At 43.4% G+C, this 16859-nt stretch overlaps 1 protein-coding gene across 2 annotated transcripts in view; it reads left to right on the forward strand.

The window, feature by feature from the left end:
* The window catches only part of LOC107266167 (LIM/homeobox protein Lhx9), a 177127-nt gene that overhangs the window by 75796 nt on the left and 84472 nt on the right, over positions 1-16859 (forward strand). Inside the window, exons 3-4 of one of the 2 annotated variants that reach the window (XM_025083367.1) lie at positions 6041-6075; positions 7024-7152. The gene's annotated coding sequence lies outside the window, so the exon portion shown is untranslated. The remainder of the gene's footprint in view (positions 1-6040; positions 6076-7023; positions 7153-16859) is intronic. The other variant, XM_025083366.1, reaches the window with a different exon arrangement.

Here is a 16859-nt window from a genome sequence, read left to right on the forward strand (position 1 = left end):
ACCCAACTATCATTTTCCACGCATTTCGCATTTAGTATCAAGAAAGTGATGATGCTCCAGACTTTAAGAGGCATATATATATACATATATATAAAGGATAAAAGAACATGTCTACCCGACTACTTCTTGCACCCCCGTTTCAAATAAATGCAAATTTCTCTGGCAACCCTCGACGTTGCCATCGGATTCTTGATATATTGCCTTATATCTTCTCTGTACCACTATCCTCCGAGTCAATCGACCTATCCCACCCATCCTTATCATCTCCTCTCTTTTTACCCTCGCATCCCCGATACGATGACCAGTCTCCGGGAGCACTGACCAAGTCCCAAGAACCTGCAGTCGGAACTCAGCTTAGTCAGCTAAAAGATAGTCGAAGTCCCCAACATCCCTTATTCGGCCAAGCGCATGAAAATCAGTTTCCTCAAATGTCAAAGAAAATATACATATTATATACCGTATGTCCCATCCCAAGTAGGAGACCTGAAGTTCCGATCGAAAACGGGTAAAACTACTTACCATACGGAAGGATAATTCGTTCGGCAGATACGATTATTATTACCCGTTTTCGATCCGCTGCAACTTCAAGTGTCTTACTTGGGATGGGACGTAAGGTAAGACTCCAAAAATTTTTTTCGAATCGTTCCAAATTTCACGCGTCAGCCTATTTATTCTACTCATCGACTCCTCGTAGACTCATTTTATACTCTCTGTATGCTAACTTCCTTCTAGAACTTGACTGCGTTAAGTATATAGATAGCACGTATTAAAGTCAGGGATCTTTCGTGGAGTACCAATGGAGCTGAGTATAAGAAGGTAGCAAGTCCAGGACGGGAATAGAGGCCGTAAACAAAGCAGTATCTCCAGGGACCGCTAATTCTGTCGTGTTCGGAATCCATCAGTAGACATTTTATCTCGACGGCGAAGGACCCTATCTAAAGTGGTTCTCACTTAGTTGGTTAAGGGATCGGAAAGAGTCTTTGAGATTGATGAGTGAATGAAGCATCCGTGCTGGTTCGGGTTCCACGCTTATAGTCCGTATATACGGAATCACAAGCGCGCACGTACTATAGCACCAAGAGACACCACGCGTGTGATATCCAATAAAGGTCCATACATACCCCCACGCGTTTCAGTGAACGGACGTTATAAATACCGTCGAGCACTATCGCTCAATTAATTTGAGCTACCATCTTGTGTACTGTAAAGTGCTAGAAAAACATAAAAAAACTTATATATTTTTTTATCCCCACGAGAGACCTATGTAAAATCTGTCGAATAAATATATATATATATATATAGCTAAAATGCAACTCTAGAAGGTTCAGCGTCTTCCTGTATCGTATTCTATGTTATGTATAGATATACTACCTACAGTGTATAGTCTATGTACCGTAAGAGCTATAGTACGTGTATGCGCACTTAGGCAGTCAGAGAGATCGGGACTGGGAGTCGATCGAGCGTGGGTTGCGGAGCTGGCTAATGCGAATATGCTGTCGTCCAGATAGAAAGAGTTACCAGATAGGGAATCTGTGTCCGACACGGATGTCGAATTAGCTTGGATTTAGGTTGCCGGCCGACTGACAAATAGTTATTGCTTGATTAGAGTCTACCTCCTCGAGAATAGGCTCAGCCTCGGTTCCTCCCTCTTTCGTCGGCGCGACTTGAACGCCTAATGCGAATTAATAGGCATCGGTTCGCGGTGCGTCTGGCTATCTACTTCATTTACCTCCTGTAAATCTCTCTCTGGTGTATGTCGGGTACCTTAATATATATATATATATATATATCCCATCTCACATACCTTTTTCATTTTATCCCTCGCAGTACCTGCCCTACAGGCGGCGTTGTATATCGGCGTGAAAAGGTTGTCGCTCTCATGAAAAAGGTACCCTTATCTCACAATCAGCACGCGGACACCTAATTTCTATGTTAATCAGCCAGATCACGCGTGGGGTCACATTCTACATAACCAAAGGCCACGCTGACCGTTATTATCGTTCATAGACTATACGGGGATGGGTCGTATATACTATCGGCTAACGATCTTTGAATACGCTCCGATCGGTATCGGATATCTTTGACCCAGATCCACGTTACAGATTGCTCGTTAAGAAAACAACCCGGAGAAACGATAATTAGACGATGAATTTACGTAAAAAAAAAATTTTTTTTCTCAATTTCGATTTTCCGTACCGATCTTCATACCCTCAGAAAATCTCGATTAACTTTGCCTCGGTACTCTCGTCGCCAAAACTCTTCTGTTATATCATTTGCATCGGGTAACCATGTGTGTCCCGCTGGTATCTACAGGTACCTATACTCCACGTACGGCTACGGGCCATACGACTGGACGCTCCGGAATCGATGGAGCGTGGAATCGGTCGCGGAGTGCCGACCAATTAGTCGGCCGATGATTGGCGCGTGTAAACCGAAACGATGACGTCACTGGCGAACCGTTCGCCGCGACCAGCTCGTTCGTAAACCGAGAACTGAACTGGTAGCACGCAAGGGTACCTGGTATATACGCGGCTTGTATATCTATAAGGGATGCTATTAGTGTGGTCGTGGGGGTAGTTTTCATGTGTGCCGGGGGTTGCGCCGGGCTACTAATGGAATTGATTAAAATGTGTTCGATCAACCGGACTGCGGGGCTACCCTTGACTATACTCTCATCCCTCGACTGTATATCTATATTCCTCTCTCCGCCCCCCACCCGCCCCTCTTTCTCCTTTGACCAAACTACCCCCTCTTCCGAAATTCACATCCCCTATTATATGCATACCACGTGACCGAACTCGCTATCCGTCGATGCAATCAAATATTTGTGTTTAGGCACGTCCACGCGGAAAACGTTATCTTTGTCAATTAATTTCTACCTGTTGTACGGGACGCTGGGCGTCGCACGGCGTCGGACTATTTTTTTTTTATATTCACGATTTTACAAAATCTGAAATCTTTGCTACTGGTCAATCGAGGTAAAAATTTTTTTATTTTTGGAATGAGTGATTATACGATTAAAAAAAATTTTTTTTTCATGCATATGTGTTATCATCCCTAATCGCGCGTGGTGTAGCACGCACTGTGAATTCGATCGTGGGGAATTTTCATGAGTGCCAACCTAGTGAACTCGTTGAACGTCTTCAGGATGTAGGAAGGTACCCGAGGTGAGTTAAGGGAATAAATAAAATAGATGTCTCTCGGGCAGAGCCGTGAGTGTCGCTAATGAACTGGTCTCTCGTGTCTCACCCTTATTTCTCTCTCTCTCTCTCTCTCCCTCACAAAATTTACCGTTGCACTCTATCTCTCTCATACTCATACCCGTAGTATATATCAGCTATAGTGTATATCATCTCGATCCTTTCTGATTCTCTTATACGCCTTGGGAATGTCCATTGGCTCAGTTCGTTCCGCTCGTAGGTGGGCACTGTTCGACCAGTCTTCATTATCCAGACTTTTGTCATGTTAATTGCGCACGCACGTTTACCTCTATGGGAGCCCATGTATTTCAGTAAAATTAACTAATAACACATGCTCGAATTAGTTTATGAATTACGAGTACCATTTTCATAGTGTTGTAAGGGATGATTGAAAAAAAATTTTTTTTCATAATTAATTATAGCTATTAAAATTTTGATTTGTATACTAAAAATTATAGTGGTTTCTGGTGCGCTGTCAGGGTCTTGAAAATTTCGTGGGTTTGTCCCATGCGAATTGTATCCAATGGGCAATCCTCCTATAGTACCCATTACCGATGATCCTCGCACTCCTGGAACCAGTTGGTAGAGCAGGAAAAATCCTGGAACTCGCGCCGTGGAATTTCCTATCAATTAGGGACAGGTTTCCCGACTTGGCCGCTAGTCGTCTCTGCTCTCTTCCTTCTCTAGACTCTCGCGTCTCTCTTATACGCTCTATCCTTATCCCCGTGGAATCCTGTTCCTCGCAGCAGTACAGTTACAGTCACTTAGATCCTGGCGAACCAGGCGATCCGGCAGGATCATTTAGACTTTTTTTTTATCAAGGAATTCGTCCATCCTACTCTTGATGACCTTAGCTATAGGTTTATTCTTATACTGCAAATGACCTCTGACCTTAATTAACAGATGGATCGGACAAGTCATCGATATCTATGTCCATTATAGGATTTCTCTGTCGAGCCTATTAATTTGTTCGAGTAATAATTTTTAATTGGACATTTTTTTATTTTTTTTTTAAATTATTTACATGGTTCATAAACCTCGTTCGAATTAACTCCATCTATTTTCTACGACTTCATTCACACGTTACTTTCAGGACTCGTTCGTCCAGTCTGTCGATAACCAATGAACCTGGCCTATCAAATCAATTATTGTCACCGGTCCCGTTTTCACCGACCTCAACATCCGATCGTTAAGACCCAGATCGTCCATAATCCGGAGAAAACGTGCGATTTCTAAATGTAGCACAGCGACACCTGTACTGCGTATCGCGACTATACGTGCTAATTCCAATTAAAATTTCGCGTTCAGAGAAATTGTACGATTCAGTTTGAGTCACCATATAGATATGAAAACGTCGGCGTCTACGTAGGCAGTGAAAATAATAAGCTGTTTGATCTTCTCATTTACGTCGACGTTCCACCCGGTATATAACGAACGTATACAGTATGCCGATTTGCATGAAGCGAATTTAATCGATTACTATTCTTCATATATATGTATACTACGAAAATGTCATGTGGGTGGAATATAGGAAAAAAAATATATATTTTACATTATATATTATTTGTATCTTGAGTATATCATTTTTTGCAGCATTATATATACTCAGTATATACACAGAGTATATACAGAGTGTATCACCAGAAATGCACGTTTGAGATTTGCGGTGAAACGGTGCACAATTTGGACAATCTGATGTCACAACCATTGAATGTTTTTTGATTGCGCATCGAATGGGCATATTATTATTGTTCGCTCAACTTCCGGTCGCAAATAAAAAAAATTATCTTCGCCATTTCAAAAGATATTGAAACAAGTTAAATGCAAAAGTTGTAGAGCAAGAAAAAATAATAAAGATGAAAAAAAATTCGGACGGATTGCAGACATAATAAGAGAGATATTTGCGTCCGAATTTTTCTCATTTTTTGACAAATTTCTGATATTGGAGGAACGCCTTAGCTTCGTGCAGCAGCTTCACGTCGAACTCACGATTCCCAATTGTTTTGAGGTAAGCGTTCAGTCAGACGAAAGCCGTACAAGGTGGCTAAAACATACTACAATGCTATCTTTCATTACAAGTTAGAAGCAAAACTATTCCTGCTGTAGATTTCCGTGATCCTGGATGCAGATTTTCGAGTCTTCGTCTTCCTCGTCGCAGATTTCGGAGTCCACGTGTTCCTCGTCGTACATTTTGACATCAGATTTTCCAAATTGTGCACCGTTTCCCCGCAAATCTCAAACGTGCATTTCTGGTGATACACTCTGTATATATATATACGAGTCTAAAAACCAGCATTATCAGTATGTCACAATTAATAACAAGAAGAAACAACGACGCATATATATTGCTCCTTCGTATGACGTTCATCCCGGAAAGATATGGACCATTCCTGCCTACCTACCATGTTAGTAGAAACCGAGTATACCCATCATGATTGCGAAACGGTTATGGTTATGGTTTTAGGTACGACGGACGGTAGCTCTCCCACTGATTGGTATCAGAGAGAAGTTTAATTACGTCCAACGAGGTCCTCATCGGTCAAGTCAAGAAATCCCGTGGTCCTGTTTACGGATGCTGCGAGTCGGGTATACCTGCTGACAAATCTGCATCGTTGCGATTCTTCCTCTGATGTTCCTCGTTAAAACCTTTTTTTTTTTTTTCTTTAAGATGACGTCGACGGTGGTCGCCATTTTTTTAGTGTACATTGTTTTGCAAAAATCAGACTTTAATTTCATCTCGAAACTGAGATGAAAAGCAGATAACCATGTACACGTGTGCTATAGTCGTGACGTGCTTTCAAGTATTTTCTCATTTGACACGTAAATTCTTTCTGTTACAGGGAAAACGACGCACGCTGGCCAGGACGTGTTCAGGGTGAGTCATTCCTCGTGTCGATACTCTGTCCAGATCGCATTTTAACTGGCACGAGCCACGCATTCCCGGAAAGTGGAACGTCCCATAGTTACACGTGTGTTATGGCTGTACATATAACTGTATATATATATATATTTCAGCGGACGGCTTCTTTTTTTGCCCTTTTTCGAAGCATCTATAACTTTCTACGTGTACATGTATATGCATGCGCAAACTTTATGGGGAATTTGTACGAGATAAATAAGCGAAGATGGTTCGTGCGGGTTATCGGGATGAAAGTATTTAGTAAGAAATGGGCCTTTAGGCCCACAGCGTTAGAATTTTAAATTATAACGTGTAATCTTTACGTGACTTTATTGTGCGATCTTATGGAATATCACTTTGATAAATAATTCATTTTTTATCGATCATCTATATAAGGTTTTATAGGTTGGCTTTTTTTTTCGTAATATTGATAAAGTCGTCTTCACTTTTTTTTAAGACCATTTTATATACGCTGTCTCGTTTACGTGCTTGTCTGTCAAATACAGTCGCTTTATCTCGTGACGGAAATATTGTACAATAATTAGGCTAATTTGCACGGTATGATCTCGCGTATCTCAAATGATAAGTACTAATAAGACAAAATCGCATTTCGTATAATGAATGTTAACGCTTTATGGCCGTTTAATTAAAGAAGCAAATTAAACTGTAGTCATGCAGCTTTGTACACCGTTTTTTTACTAAATTCCGGTAATATTCCGTACATGCTTTACACGCGACACGCATTGTACGTGTCACACGATTGCTGATGCTTGGGACGATAAATTTGTAAAAATAAAAATTAAAATAAAGGACTCAAAAAAGAGAAAGACAGATTATCTTTAATTTAGGATTTTCTATTTATTTAATAAATTGCATTGGATTTTATGTTTTTGCGAAAGCTATTCTAATTTTTTTTTTTTTAAGTAAATCTTGCACACCGTGAACGGGACTTTAGTCGAAAAGTGGGAATAAGCCACGAAGAAGATTTTACATGTGAAGCAGGCTTCCTGTGCAGTGTACTCAATTATTTATTTATCGTCGCAAGTACTGCAGGTAAGTCTGTAATACTTTGGCAAAGTAACGGCAAAGCCATCGAAAGTTTTCAACTATTAAGAATCCAGGCTCGTACAGTCGAGTCATAAGTTTTTGCATCCACGTTACGCAGTATATGCCTTTTGGGGGACGAGAGAGATTTTCATTAATTCAAATGAAGATTTCGCGTTGACGTACCGAATCATTGGTTTTATTGGTCTTTGATATTTTTTAAGTTATTTTTCATCGAACGCGACTCGGCACGTCACGGTGGGCCCAATCGTGCGAGGCACTGTTACGAAAGACGATTGTTTACTGGCAAGAGAGAAAAAGTGTATTTTGTGTGTATATAAAAAGAAATTTAAGGAGTGTCCAAATAAAAGACACCGGTATCGTAATGGCCGCTCTCTCGAGCTGCGGAATGCGAGTGGATACGTCGAGACTAAATATGCGTGGAATCGGCCACCATTAGTCGGGGGCCTGAGCTCATTTTCATAAATTATATTAATTCGCGCTTTTGGCTCCCCGACACTGGGCTACTTCGCTTCTCCCTGAATTTTCATTTACCGCGAAGACTCACGGAAAATATAGTGCTCATTGAAAATAAATGAAAAATATTTTTTATCACATTTTTTTTTTTTTTTTTTCATTCAGTCCCAAAATACGTTGGGCCTTTTTTGGGGACTGTTATAGGTCTTAAGATCATTGAAATTTTCGAGGGACAAGCTAGCCACTTTACAGGAGAGCAACTGTAGGATATTCGATCAAAATTTTTATGCAGATACATAAGGCCCACTTTTCGAGGAATTTCCTGAGCGATTTAGGGACTCATCGTGAGTCCTACCGTATAGGGCCCTGTCGGTTCGTGTCAAGTCTGGTTACGTGCGCTTCGCTGTATTCCTTATGCGTGCCTTAAACAGAATAAAAATATAAGAGAACAGACCTCAGCCACGACTACCGAATACGTTATAATGGCTAAGTAGCTTTTGTTTGTAAAGTAACCTTTTTCAAGTTGGCAGGCTTTACTCGGTCACGTACCATAAGTATTCACCTTTATAAACTTGGTACCTGTAACGTACCTGTAATGTGTCATTCCTTATCTCACCTATAACTATACCTATTGCTTCTTACGAAACACTCGTTAAATCCATAAGGCCCAATTTACACATTCAGACATTCAATTTCCCCACGTTATCCTATATATTACCTACGTGCCGGTAGGTCGTCCATCTTTGACTCGGTGACCACGGTACACTCCGGAGTACGGCGTCTGTGCTCGAGGAAGGTGCCGAGGTCCGGAGACAGGGATTTTTATTTCACATCGCGAGAAACCAGTTTGTAAATAATGTAAATCCCGAGAAAACGACCATCTGAAATCGGCGGGGCCCGTGCGAGTCTTTAAAAGTGGAATGGCGGGTGGCAGCCAGCCAGCCAGCCAGCCAGCTAGCCGGGGAGTCAGGAAGGAAGGGAGAGAGCAAGGAAAAAGATAAATATAAGAAGAAAATAAAAAAAAAGGATATCAAGAGTGTATCGGCTGCCTCACGAGTTCCGATCTCTACCACCAGGTGAAATGGGACTGTTATACTGTACCTAGTGAATCTTTCATAAAATCCCCATTGAATAATAAAGCATATCAAAAATATCCTACACAGTACCCAACGTCCCTCCCACGAGGTTCTCTTAAATACAAGTTAGTCCCATTTCACCCTAACCTAATCTATACTCCTACCGTACTACTTCGTACCGATTTAACGGTCTCGTTCCGCTTTCTTTTAGTGCGGAATCGCCCAAGTACCTCCTTAATGTCCACCTATAAAGATAAATAAGCGCTTCTCCGGTAATTAAGGGAACTCCAAAGAGACACGTACAGTCCTAAGGCAATTGAAAACAGTGTACGTACACGCGTATGCTTAAGCACCATCTACAAAGTCTTTCACCCGAGTCAGCATAGACAATTCAAATATTCCCGCCACAAACCCAGACCCGTAAAAAGATCTGAAAAATTAAAAAAAAATTTCCTCCACTATTTGATCAACACGAAAAATTTCAACGGTAATTCGAAAACATGACCCCGTCAAAAAAAAAACATCGATTCCGTATGGTCAAAAAAAAGAAGGGGGCCCCCCTTTCTCCATGGGGTATATAATCCAGGGTACCCCGAGCGAGAAAATAATGTGAGAACAATTTCTTGCCCACTGGATCATTATCCTGATCCTTCCATTCTCATACCTTCCTTCATCCACCACTTGCACTGGACCTCGGTCTCTGTCACTCTTCCGCTTGGTACCCTCCTTACTTCGCCCCTCTCTGTCTTTCTCATCCGATCGATCTGTCCAGCCGATTCCACCATCGGACAGGCCTGCAATTACTATCTATTATCTTGGCGTGGGTGTAGGTAATCTCGCGATCGTGTCGAGAGGGGTCACCTCTGGTACGGTGGGTATGGACCAGGAGGAGCGCGAACTCGGAAAGGAGAACAAATAAGAGTGCCGATCCGAGATGAACCCTGAGATCGGTTCTCTCTGCCGGTTCGCGAAGGTCAGAGTCTCGGCGTTGGGTAGACGAAGATCAAGGGAAAGAGAGAAAGAGCGATTGAACGAGTCAAGTGCATCCTTCGTATACACGCAGACCGGTTGGCAATTTCAAAAGGGATCCACGGTGCCCCGTATGGGCAGAACCCATACGGAGGTGAAGATAAAATTTCGAGGTTACCTATATTACGGATAGGCATAAGTACATATATGATCCAGATACGAGATGATCCATGCATCCTGAAGCAATCTCACGATTATAAACACCCACCGCCTGCGAACTCTTTTGTAATCCAATTTCGCGCCTGCAGAATCCCAGCCAGTGTTCGGAATCCCAAAGCTCCGGCGGGAACGCGTTGGCGCGGACTATTGTCTGTTAGCGAGTGTTTTGTCACCGCGGCGCAGCTTTTGTTTCGCGAAACGTCGCAACGGCCCCTCCCCTACCCTCCCTTTCCGCCCCCTCCCCTCACCCGCGTCTCCTAGCGTCGCGCAGAGTCGGGGAATGACGCGCTCGTTTTACGCCTGCGATCACAAGCTTCGCAACGCATTTTTCGAATCTATCAGACTATAACCGTGAGTGTGTGGTCTCTCTCTCTCTTTTTTTTCTTTTTTTCTTTTTTTCGCCATCCCTATTTTGCATTTCCTCTTCCGCTCTAACCCCTTTATGTACTCGCCAATGTCTCTCATTCTATCCGGAGTCACTCTTCTGTATGAATGATATTACACCAGGCGCGTATCAGCCCCTGTGTTACGCATGTATATCTGTTACGTGTAATATATACAATAATACAAAAAATATTTATATACAAATATATATACACGCTTGTATATGTATATGGGTATAATTCTTTGTTTGAAATTTCAGCATTGTTTCGTTTCCTGTTAGCAGACTATCGCGATAACTAACCGGAAAAGCTCTTGGTACATGTATGTATATATATATTCAGGTATTTTGTATGGACCATATATATGGTAACACAATTGAAATTAATGAAATTTTCAAAACTAAATTTAATACACGGTTCTACCTTAAGATACAATCTGTAGATAGATATCTCTCTTTTTTTTTTTTTTTTTTACTGACCTTTCCTCGTGATCCCATTATGTCCTCTCGGGTTATTCGTTGACTTGCGCCCTTATTCCTGGGATTTCATTACTCTCCCTCTCTGTCTCTCTCTCTGGCAATTTTCTCCCACGAGCGACTGCCAAGCGGTCGGCCGACCGGTTTCGCAGTCGGTGTATACACTTTCGCAACAATTCAAACTCATAACGTTACAATGTATCGCGATGGAAGTGGCGTCGGGACGCGTCGGTGTAAATTCCAGGATCGTGGTGGAAGGGTTGCTATAATTACTCGGCCGGTAATACAGAGCGGCCTCTTGAGTGGCAGCTCATATTACTCGCCTAACTCGCGTGAAAACTAACCCCTAGTGATGAGGGGGGGGTGGTGGTGCCGCTGTGAGGGGACGTCAAGAAAAGGGCAAAAAGGGGGTCGAGTGGGGGGTGGAAGGAAGGATACAAAAAACGTTTCAACCGGTGGTACGTGCCTTACGTGAAAGAAACCAAGAGAATTAGCAAGAACAATGGAAGAATAAGAGGCAAAAAGGAGAAACTTTGCCAAGACCTTCAAGGTCCATGGTGTTTATACGGGGTGTAATGATTTTCTATCCGTGCTAATATTTTACACGTAAATCGACCGTGAGGAGATTTTGCCGTATGGTAATTGTAAGGCGTGAAATTGCTCGAATACGCTAATCGTGTTTCCTGGCTGTCACGCGGGGGATTCGCTATAGTTTCGTATGGGTTCCCATGTGCGTACGAGGCTGCGCAACCAGTTCGTATAATAAATCGCGACTCGGCGAGATTATGCGCCGAGCTTAATTCTTGTTTGTAGTAGATAAGATAGGGTCGGGAGGATAGACGGAGTAAAGGTATGGAGATAGGAAGAGAGTGAGACGGAGAGAGTAAGATAGAGGAAGAGTGCGCGTGTGAGAGAGAGAGAGAGAGAGAGAGAAGAATAGCAGACTCTCTCAAGAGCGGTTTTACGCCTCTATCGGTCCACCTTATCTCAGGAAGTTGTTGGTCAGGACGTCGGGACGCCGTTTAAGACACAAGTCCTGTTTAGTCTGCAAACTTCTTCTTGGAAACGTGAAAAGTCACAGCTGCATTTTTCCCCTGCGCACTGTCCGGGACTTGTTCCCGTAAGGCCCCGTTACCGGTTTCAAACGATCGATGGCCGCTAACGTGTCATCGAAATTCTTTGAGGCCACGAGGAATGTCCTGTAAGATATCGATGTAGAATAGAGGGGTCTGATAAATAGGGCCCAGAGAGAGAGAGAGAGAGAGAGATAGAGAGAGAGAGAGAGAGAGAGAGAGAGATATCGAGTGGCGATCGATTCCTTAGATAAAAACCTTATTAATCGCCTTTTGGAATTTCCGGGCCCAACGGCCCCGTCAGATTCGTCTGTGAAAAAAAGCCGAATACCTCCCCCCTCCCGTCGACGGTGCTGACGAGCATGGTGGATGAAGCTGCCAGTCGTATATCGTCATACGACAGACGGTGGGGATGCGGAAGAGCGAGGGAGGGGTGAAGGATAAAAAAATAAAAGAAGCACGCGGCTAATCAAGTCCCGAGATAACGACTAATAATCCTTAATAAGCAATCGGCAGATAAGGAGGCCTTTTGGTAATTAGCCGCGTCTCACACAGATCCGTCATCCGATATCCGGGTCCATCACCTCGCACCACGTCAAATTTGACTTCGGGGGTTACCCATTGAAAATTTATCCGACCGTACCCGAGAAAGATCGGCGGGTCAGGTTCCTCAATTTTTGAATGTAACATTATCTCGAGAGATCTTTCATCTCATTCTCATCTATTCGTTAGATAATTGATCTCAATAATACTATATGTATGATATCCTGCCGGGCAGTCATCGCGATATTGTTGTTGACTTCGTCATCCTCCAGTTTATACAGGACAAACAGTACGCGGACGTGATTTAATTGAACTCCATGGACCCCAGCATCCCTCCTGATACACATACGTTCATATGCCTGACATGGACGTAGAACTATATGGGTTACAATATGACTCAGAGAATACTGTCACTCGGTACTGTGTACAACCACTGGAACTATCTACCTCATTATTCTCCCTTTAAGGGTTTCACCGAGGCGGTTCGTGACGTAAGCAATTAGTACGGCGCACTCGTTAAAATAATTACCCGAGAATTTAGTAATTACGAAGTAAAAGAAGAAAATTATTTTTCATCGGTCTTACCGTCAATAATTGGTCCAGATGATCTCTCGCGGATGCTGCGCCAATTCTGCGGGAGGCAGGCACTTCTGCCGGCGATGCTTCTCTGCTTGACGTGTTGATTAGTTCGGGACGAGTCCGGTGACTCCGAGAAATGGAGGAGAGACTCCAGGCACACATGGGCTACGTGGTGATGTCGATGCGGGCAGGCGCGGGCTATCTTAGATTGAACGGAGTTCAATTACCAGCGTTATTAATTAATCCACCGTCCCACCCTGGGTCCTCTCGTTCAGTCATCCTCTAAGGGCCACCAGATCCATTCTCAGCCTCATGGTATACGCCTGTCTATTGGAGATAGAACTGATCGGTACTGCACTCTAAGGGTAGGTAGACTGTACGCGGGACGTGTAAGGAGGAAAGTTAATACGAAAGAAAATAATGATAACAGTAAGAAAATTTTTTAGTTTTTAAATTGTATGAAATTAAAAAAAAATATAATCGATAATCGATAAATTTTTTTATCGAGTCTTGACCCTGCGTGGTACGGGGATGGTCATCAGAAAAATATTATCCGTCGTCAGACGTAACCGTCAGCTTGGGATCTGACAGGAGATAGGCCAAGGCGTAGCTAGTCACTTTAGTGGCCAGTTTTTTTTGCGCACGGCATCGTGATTGGTGTTTTTGCTTGGTAGATCGCGCGTCCGATCGGATCGACTCGACCGGTGAGGCGAGGGCCTGCACGGTGTCAGTCAATTATGCCTTAACAATGGGGTTACGTTTCAATTACATCAGAGAACTCGGGCATCTCGGTTGGATCCGCTCGGCTCCTTCGTGACCGGGTCTAAATGTCGGATGGATCGAGGAAAATGATGGGCCTTATTTGGTAAGGGGTATAATCTGTATGGACGAGTTGAGGAGAGGGGCAGGAAAATTTTGACAGCTCTGCCACTTTTTTTTGAAATAGTCTATACTAGTGTGAACATCAAGGTTTTTCAAAGTTACATGCGTGAAAGAGATAAGGCCCCGGGATATAGGTCCCCAAAGTTGGCGAGCCGGCAACGCCGAGAGGCTGTGGTCCGGCATGTCAGGTAAAGGGAGAAAAAGAAAAGGAGTGAGGGGAGGAATCCCCCCCTCCATCCCCCTAGAATGTCCTTTGTCGCAGGGGCCCTTCCCCTCGGGTTCCTTAAACCTCTCTTCTTAGGCTGTACCCTCCTTCGCGACGGGGCCCACCAGTTCGGATCCTCAGGGTCTGGTCCAGGCCCTCAGCTCCATGGAATGCGGGGGACCCCATGCGCTCCGCTATTCTTGAGACGTCTCCAGATTTCAGGCTCGGATAGGGAAGGAGAGTGAGAGCGGGCCCCGAAATGGGCATTTTTCGAAATCATTTGATTTATGGGATTTTAATAGGTATGCCTGACGTCGATTTTTGATCATTCGAAAAATCCATCGGTCCCCGTTTACGGTGAGGCCACATTTTTCTTAACGTTCCTGTGGTTTTTTGGATTACATTTTTTTGGGCCTGATCGTCCACGCATCATGTATTCGGAAGAGTTGGAGCGACAACGAAAAATTGACAAATTTTGTATCTTCATATTTGACATTTATCATTCTGGGACCAATACTTGATCGCGTAATGGGACTTTGGAATGGGTTCGTGATTCATGAATCGAGTATGGGAGAGTTATGGGGGGGTGAGCTGGGAGATACGGAGAGCGAAAGAGAGAGAAAGAAAGAGAATAAGAGAGGATCCATGAGGGTGGAGAATCCGAAGGCAGTTTCGAACTGTTAAATCGAATATTCCGTAATGGCTTCCTAGGTCTCCCGCTGCCAGGAACATATCCCATCTACGGGGAGTTAAATTAAGGGTGGACCTTCATTTTCTTAAAATATTAAATCATCGTCCTGGTGTCACAGCAGGCTGCCTCCAGGCCCAACGCTGCCCCATAGGAGGAAGAATGGAGCCCGTGAACGAAGCGGGAAAGGAATTAAAATTCATTGGTCCCAGAAACCCATGTCACCAGTCAAGTGCCATCGTAAATACCTGGGCCCCTCCGAGTGGGGTCCCCATAAAAATTATATTCGTGCTCGTTTGTAATATCTAACCACAAGATCTTCCACGAGTTCATCCTACACTGGTATCCACCATGATTTTTGGCTTAGAAAAATCCCGTGCAAAATCACATTTTTTCCCAAAAAATTCAGCTCGCCCTAAATTTACTATAAAAAAAAAGTGACGAGTATTCCTAAAAAAAAATTTGAATTACGTAAATTTTCAAGTCGATTACACAAACCTTAAAAACAATGACAAATCCAATTTATCCCTATCCGTAACCATACGCGAGGTCCCAAGGACTGTACCGGTGAGCTAGCTAAGGGACAAAGAGAGTTTAAGTGTAGAAGAGAAAAAAAAGGGCCCGATAGGATCTTGGAGGCAGAAGGCAAGCGCAAGGTAAACGCAACTGGTTTGCGTTTGCGTTGAGAGATTTTCATCTGTTTTCTCGGAAACTTGGTCTGCCCGGGCAAAACAAACGAGCACAGATTTACCTCGCTCGAAGTTAACCTAAACGGGGTCCGACCATTAAAACAAATCGACTGAACAGTTCCCCCCCTCCGTCCCCCTCGATGTACTTACCCCAGCATCACGTGGGGTGCATCACCTACCGTGTATATTCACCAAGGACAGCTGACCTTAATTTTACAATTTTTCAATTTGCTACCCAAAACCTTTGAAATTCCTATAATCATCTCGGTTCTACATAGTCGGTACAGACTCCCACAGTGCTCTACAGACTGTACCTTAACCGTACCAACCTAAGTTACCAGACGCTACTTACAACCTGACAGCCGCACTCATTGGCCTCCTTGCCATTCGCTTTGGCTTTTTTCTCCATTTACCATTTCGTAGTAATTATCACCGCCCACACCGAGGTCGTCTGGCTTATTACCCATCGTACAGTCTGTTCTTTCGTACCGGTACAGTACCAGTACTGAACTTTGATAGGTATGCATCCATGGTTACGAAAGTTTACGTACACGTGTGTATGAATATATATATATGCGGTAACTACAACGTATAATGCAGTATTGTACCAAAAGAAACGGGGCCCTTTACAGTCCCAAAAAATTTGTTCCATGCTATTCGGAATGCCAGTAAGGATCCCAGCCAGGGACTGTCTGGAATAGGCAAAAGACCTGTTGACAGATATTACCATGTGAATAGCTCACCCACGTAATCTCTGGCTGAGATTATTTTCTCGAGGACATACGTTTTCTGGCCATTACTCGCTGCGGCGGCCATTCTCATTCTAATTTCATAGCGCATTTCCAACGCAGGATATTATCGCCGCCATTCTTCTCGTTACCGCATAGTCACCCTTAAACGTGCTTTCGACTAGTTCAGATACCGATAACCCCCATCGAACGGATACTGGTTGACGGGTCAGTTAAAAGAGGCCTAAAGGGGGTGAGTCATTCGTTTGTTTTTTTTTTTCAGTTACATTGTAAAAATTTGAAAATTTCTTTGAGGCCCATTTTTGTTTCATAATTATATCACGATTTGATTGATAAAAATAACAATAACAATCCGTATAATAAACATAATATCTTGTATAACCGATACACGTAAACATACTGTACCGTAAGGCCCAATAAATTTGATGTTTATCGGATAATGTCAAGCTAGTAAACGTTTCAGATTAAACCTGACAATAAGGCCCAATAAATTGAGTCGTCGTATCGTGAATACTTTTTTCAGCCGTCAACGTACCGCTGGAGCAGAAGGCAAAGTTCTGTCGAACAAGGCCCCAGGTCCGTGGAACGGACCGTCAGTTACCGGAATCACCGCAAAACAAATCGATAAGACCCGCGACGGTGGGGCCGCAGGAAGAGGCCTTAGGGAGATGGCCAAAAAGTGCCGAAGCCTAGAGTGAGATAGAGGGG

The sequence above is a fragment of the Cephus cinctus genome, unplaced genomic scaffold (assembly GCF_000341935.2).
Source record: "Cephus cinctus unplaced genomic scaffold, Ccin1 Ccin1_scaffold0299, whole genome shotgun sequence".
Taxonomy (NCBI): domain Eukaryota; kingdom Metazoa; phylum Arthropoda; class Insecta; order Hymenoptera; family Cephidae; genus Cephus; species Cephus cinctus.